Here is a 7,205-nt window from a genome sequence, read left to right on the forward strand (position 1 = left end):
TTTAGTATTTTTTGGTTTAGAAGTATTGTTTTAATTATGATTCGTTAGTATTATTTCTAAGTGATCATTGTTAACCATAAGATCTCATTTAAGGGTAAACTGATTGAATAAAACCTGATCTCAAGATTAAATTGTAAGTCAATAAGTATGTTAAGAACATTATGGCAATAATAAAAATCTGTTCCTAAGAACAGATCGTAGGAGAGTCAATTTTATTAATTTCAAGATCTCATTTACGGGTAGACTAATTGTACTAATAGATCCTAATTACTTATTACCCAATTGTTTGCTTTATAATTCAAAGACTGCTAAATAATAAAAATCCATAAATATAAACCTGATCTGAAGATTTTTTTCTATTACTGATTACCTATTTTAATTATTACAATAAGAGTGTAATAAATAAATATCTAACAATACGTATTATTGTGGTATATTTTTTCATTTAATTAGTATTTAAATTATTTTAATAATATCGTACTACCTCGAATGTTCAAGAGTTTGCTAGTATAAAGAACGTACTTGCTGTAATTAGGTTGCATGAAAAGGATTGTGACCCAAACTCTTCCATAGTTTTACTAAGCTTAAATATCATACTACGATGTTACTAGTCATAAATATCACATTTGCTTCTTTTAAGTTAGTTATGCGTAGTAAAGTACTATTGGCTTCTCCTGGTTCACTAGTCATAATAAGTTTTTGGAGATCTTAAGTACTTACTAAAACATAATTTACAAATGCATTGCCATAGACCATTGACTTACAAATAAATGGACGACGGGTCTAATACAAAAACCACGAAAAAAATGTCCAAGTCAACCTATTTAAACGTAGTGACATGTAAAGGAATATGAAAAAGCTAAAACGTTGAATTTAAATTGTAATGTCATCGCAGTACTGTCTAATTTTGCTTGGTTCGCTGTCAGTCGAACAAACGAAGACTAAAGCGTGAATGACGCTCTGTATACGATTTTAACGCCCTATAAGTTCGGACACTTTTTAGCGCGGATCCGACGTCCATATAATTGTAAGTCAATGCCATAGACATATACATTATGATCATAGATACCCAACAAAATTAAAATAACTGAAACATGACTTTTGGTGTAGGAAGGAATAAATCGTTATCTAATAGGTCTTTTGTGTTTATTTCTGGTGAATCAGCATAGATATTGGTTTGATAAAATCTTCAAGTAGTCATCATGACTGTAACTGAAACTATGTGACGAAACGCATGGAAAAACATCTCGTTTTAATAGATGAGGGATGTTAATGAAAAATTCGTTATTAACGCTAATTATTTTAGTTGTAAACAGTGTTTGCAGTTTAACCCATGACGTCTTAGAGACATAGCTTAACGAATTTTACTGCAAGATACATACAATAACTGATAAATGTGTTTTAATGTGTCTAGAAACAAAAGTTATGTGGTTGTTATTTTTAAAGCGGCCGCGAATGTTTTGGAATCGTTCAGAATTTCAACTTGTTTTTAAACACCGTGGTGACAAATGTTTATGCATCAGCTAGGTTAATATTTAGAATTATCTCAGTACAAAGTACTAAAAAAACCGACCTCAAAAGTACGTGGAAATACATCTATTTGCCAAGTTTTATTGAAATCGGTTACCGGAAAGTGCGCAAACCCGGATTCATCCCCTAGTTTGCCAATAAACGGGACTTGACACAGGAGATAATAAATATCGGTTGTCACTACTCAAAGTATATTGAGAGAGAAAAACGCCTTAGCAAAATCAACCAATCAAATAATTGCTCTTTATAATAAAATTTAGGCGCTATTTATAAAAATGAGTCTTGCGTGAACAGCCACTCTTAGAGGTGGATGATTTTCTTCAAAATTAAATGGGACCACTATGGAGGTACCCTCTTTCCAACAAAAAAGAATCACGAAAATCGGTTCACAAATATCGGTTCACAAATATCGGAGTTACCGCGTAACATACATGCAGTCGAATTGAGAACCTCCTCCTTTTTTTAAAGTCGGTTATAAATAACTTTCCATTTATCTCAAATTGAATGTTGTCACTATGACATGCTATCACAAGAATGTCGTAAAAATCAAGGTTTGGTAAAGAACGCAAAAATTATTAGCTAAATTCATTTAAATTTTATATATCATAAACTGCAAAACGTCTTCTTTCTAGATTTATACATCAATTTTCTATTGAATACATTTTCGGAGAGTGTGCGCAAGAACTTTTCAATTTAGTTTCACTTTTACAATTCCTCTTGTTGCCGAGATAGTCATTACAATACCAACTATGAGCGATGCTACACGGGTGTTACCGGTACGTTGCGTCGTGGCAACGCTATGATTTCAACGCATCGAGTGCCTCACGAGCAATGCGGTGTCGCAACGTAACGCCGCATACTTACGCGTCGAAGCACCCTTTGCCGCTTCGACTCCTGGCCCCTTGTCCAACTGGACGTCGCTGCTCAGGCGGCACAACGCCGTCGCAATGCAACGTGGGACATTGCTCTTTGACACTTATTATAATAAACAGCCAGTACTGTTTAGCGTGGGTGACAAATATCTAAAAATTTTATAACAAACTGTGTACAATATTGCGCAACAATGCATTACTGATACGGGCATGTTTTGTGCAAGATAAGTATGCTATCGATCGAACCAAGGCCGTGGGTTTAAGGCACAAAATTACATCATTGTTCTAGTAATTATTGGAAGTAGTAGAACTCCTTGTGAAAGAGTTCGTCCAGGGTAGTACGGCCTACTTACCTATTTCTGCCGCCAAGCAGTAATGTCAACGCTACTGCGTTCAGGTTTTGAAAGGTAACTTGTGTCTCAGGGTGACGGGCGCAGTGGCAGTGCCCCTCAGTTCTGTGCGATTTAAAGCTCTGAGTGGCACCGCACGGTTATGAACATTAGTGTAGCTTGCCATCAGGTGCACGACTTATTCGTCCCGTCACTAGATATTATAAAAAAAAAAGTAAATTATGTTGTAATTGAGTCTTTTTTTAATGTACCTGCATAATCCGTGGTATCGATTATCACAAAGTTTAAATTTTTACTTTGTTACTCTGGCGCTGTAGATATAGGTGGACAGATGACCTGGTGAATATTGTTGGAATCCGCTTGGAGGCAAGCAGCAAAGATCTGTCATTGTAGCGATCTTTGAGTAAGCTTACGTCCAGCATTTATTTTATACGTGACAGACATATGACTCCGCTCCACACGATGTTAAATGCAAAGTGGAATGCAAACGTGATGGAACCTAGTGCAGTGTTGATACAATCACCGCCCTAGCCACCTTCACTCTGCATACCTTTAATGTGTCTAATCACGCCTGATTTGAAAGACTATTGATTTGAAGGAATATATGTACTGGAAGAGTGCGACAGAAAAAGGTGCCACCAAACCTTTTTGGTTTTTTTATAATATCAAGTGACGGGGTGAACAAGTCGTAGGCCTGGTGGTAAACGACACGTCTGCCCATAACAGTTACAGTGTCACTCAGAGCTTTAAATCACAAAGATCAAGATCTAAGTCACCCTGAGACATAAGTTGACAATTCCCATGTGCCTGTATTTTCACCAGCACCCTTACCCTTCAAAACTAAATACAGTAATGCTCACAATAAGGCTTGGAGGCAGTATTAGGTAAGGTGGCAGTTCCCTGAAAGAACTCTTTCACAAGGAGCTCTACTGCTACTATAATTGCTCGTACTGGAAATGATGATGTTGTCTTTGGTAGTCACCGTTACAGTCTTTCTCTTACACACTACCCATACATTCTCTCATATATACACTCTCTTACACACTCCAGCGGAGCGCAAAGCGGTATTCCAGTTTACATCCGGTGATCGAAGGGTTAAGTCGCACTCGTATCAACTAAAACCACACTGCCGCGAACCCACCCGCAACCGCCATCTCCGGCATCACATTGAGAAGTTACACTACGCTTTTATGCTGATGATGTGCTGAAATACAGTGCACATCATCCAGTCTCTGTTCGAGAACTGAACAAACAAAAAAGCTGATGCGATTTTTTTAACCATCTCCCTGATGAATTAAGTAAGGCACCTATTCTAGAAACCCATCAATATACCGCCTCGATTGTAAGTAATATCATCACAATTGTGAAAATTGCATGTGGCTAGGTAGTTTTTAAATTGTTCGCTAATTATAGTGTTACGATAACGAAATAAAACATTAGTCATTGTATTGCATCATCATCATATTCCACAGCGCAAATTCACCCACTGCTGGGTGCCGGGCTCCCGTAGTGAATAAATGTTGCATCATTTATTTTAATGGATCACGTTGGGTAAATATACATATTTCTTTATATGATGTATATTGCTGTTGCGTATATATTTATGATATCAAGTAACGATACAAGACGTGGACCTGGTTAGGTTATGTGGAGGGTCGCGGGAGGAGAGACGTCGATGTGTCGTTGCCGCTCGTCCTGTCCTCCGCGACTCTGGCGGGGCTGCACCACTTTCGACGATGCAGTGGCGGCGGGGCCGCGGGGGAAGAGACGTGTCGGTGTGTCGTTGCCGCTCGTCCTATCCTCCGCGGCCGAACGTGGGCGGTTTGCCCGTGGTGGGCGCTCCAAAGGACTCTCTTCGGAGAGTCCGCGCGGAAGCGCGTTAGGTGTTGCGGCGGAGCCTGTCATCAGATCCGCCGCGGGGGTTGGGGGAGCAGCCACTGAACTTCACAGTTGAGTGGATGCTGTCCTGGCCCCCCATAGCCCCTGGGTAGCGAACTCGGGGGAGTTGGCTGTCCAGCATAAAGGGGTCCGGGATGGAAGGCTCGTCTGGTGTTCGGCGAGCCTCACGTTCGGAGTCGGGGGACCGATGTGTCTCCCTTCTCGGGGAGTGGCTGCGCAGGGCGCGGCCAGCCGCTGGTGGAGGCGCGGACGAGTGCAACAGCGTACCCGTACCCCCACCTACAGCGGAGAGGAGGAACACCCCGGGGATTTAGTGCGGTCGGGCTGCTCCCTTTCAGGGTTCAGCCCAGTCCCACATAGCCCCGGCTCTGCCCCGGCGGGGCCGGGGTATCTGTAAGCAGATTCCCCCGGATTAACAAAAAAAAGGTAGAGCTACTCCTCCCCCCGAATTGGTTCCCACCTTGTCGTGGCCGGGGGCTCTAGTAGCCGTGGTCGATTTCATCCCACGGTGAACCGAAGAGGAACCCACATAGGAGGGCATACCACGCGGGCTCGTCTTGGTATAGGGCGAGCGGAATCGCGCGGTTGCATTCGGGGAGGAGGGTCGCGGGGAAAGAGACGTGTCGGTGTGTCGTTGCCACTCGTCCTGTCCTCTTTGACCGTGGCGGGGCTGCACCGCTTAGGGTGTAATGCAGTGGCAGTGCGGCCGCGGGGGAAGAGACGTGTCGGTGGGTCGTTGCCGCTTGTCCTGTCCACCGCGGTCGAATTTGGGCGATTGGCCCATGCAGTGGGCGCTCCAAGGGACTCTCTTAGGAGAGTCCACACGAATGCGTGTAGGGTGTTGCGGCGGAGCCTACCAACAGATCCAACGCGGGGGCTGGGAGAGCATCCTCTGAACTTCACAGTCGAGGGGATTTTGTGCTGGCCCCCATGACACTTGGGTAGCGGACGCGGGGGAGTTCGTTGCCCAGCATGGAGGCGCCCGAAATGGAAAGCTCGTCTGGTGTTCGACGAGCCTTACATTTAAAGTTGGGGGGTCGTTGTGTCTCTCTTCTCGGGGAGGGGTTGCGCTGGGCGCGGCCAGCCGCTGTTGGGGGCGTGGACGAGCGAGAGCGTACCCGTGCCTCCACCTGCAGTGGAGAGGAGGAACACCCCGAGGGTTTGGTGCGGTCGGGCTGCTCCCATTCAGGGTTCAGCCCAGTACCACATAACCCCGGCTTTGCTCCCGCGGGGCCTAATATATAATAAATAAATAAAAAAAGTAATAAGTAATAAAAAAAGAGTAGAGTTACTCTAGGTTTGAATCTCAAAGATCTTCCACTGTGCCCAACAACTTGAGATAAAAAGTTGACAAGTCTTCATCATCGCCATCATCATCAAACCATTTGTACGACCTACTGCTAGGCACGGATCTGCTTCGCAGTGAGAGTTTCAAGTCATAGTCCACCACGCTGGCCCAATGCGCGTTGGGGACTTCGCACGTTTATCGAGAGTCGTGAACCTTCTTCGACGTGCAGATTTCTTCAAGATGTTTTTCTTCATCGGAAAGCTCATGGTAAACTTCAAATTAAATTTGGCGCATAATATCCGAGAAACTAAGAGGTGCGAGACCGGATTCGAACCCACAACGTCTGTTTGAGAGACGGTAGGTCAAACCATTAGGATACCACGGCTATATCTATTTAAAATACTATTAGTATTTACTACCAAAATGTTGAGAGCATTAGAGGTAAGCTTACTAACGTTTATCTAAATAGTCTTTCTAATGATTATTTTCTGATGATATAGTTATATTTACTGAGTCCTGGCTGAACGATAGTGTCTTGGATACTGAAATTTTAAATAATAACTATACCATATATCGTAGAGATCGCGATGAGCTGACGAGCGTTAAACTTGATGGCGGTGGTGTAATGATAGGAGTTTCTAACAAGCTGAACTCAACTCGTCTTACCCATATTGAGAGTGACATTGAAGACATTTGGGTGTCTGTATCTTTAGGAGCTTCTTATGAAGTACTATTATACGCAGTATATATTCCCCCTCCTGTTACAGCATCTTTTCTGGAAACGTATTTCGATTCCTTAAGTAATACCTTGTCATCTATTGATAATGATAACATTCTCCTTTTCGGAGATTTTAATCTTCCTAAAGTGACGTGGATTAACGATCCTTCATGTCCTGAATTAATGTTAGTATCACCTAAATCAACGAATTCTTGGTCTGCACTCGTTTCTGACTTTATGGCGCTGCATAATCTGTCACAACATAATACTATTCTTAATAACAATAGTCGGCTGCTCGACTTAGTTTTTTCGCGTGGCGTTAGCTTGACTTGTGATATGTCTGTAATCCCGTTATCTAAATAACATAGTCAACATCCAGTTCTTCTTTTTAATTTAAAGGTTCCTACTTGTCACAATTTATCCAAGCTCTCTATTAAAAAGTACAATTTTTATAAAGCTGATTATAAAATTATAAATACTGCATTAGGTTCCATTTGCTGGGAGGAAGCTTTCGCGGGCCTCGATTTCGTTGATGACATTGTTGATAA

Source organism: Hyposmocoma kahamanoa, unplaced genomic scaffold (genome assembly GCF_003589595.1).
Source record: "Hyposmocoma kahamanoa isolate Upper Pololo Valley unplaced genomic scaffold, ASM358959v1 260, whole genome shotgun sequence".
Classification (NCBI taxonomy): domain Eukaryota; kingdom Metazoa; phylum Arthropoda; class Insecta; order Lepidoptera; family Cosmopterigidae; genus Hyposmocoma; species Hyposmocoma kahamanoa.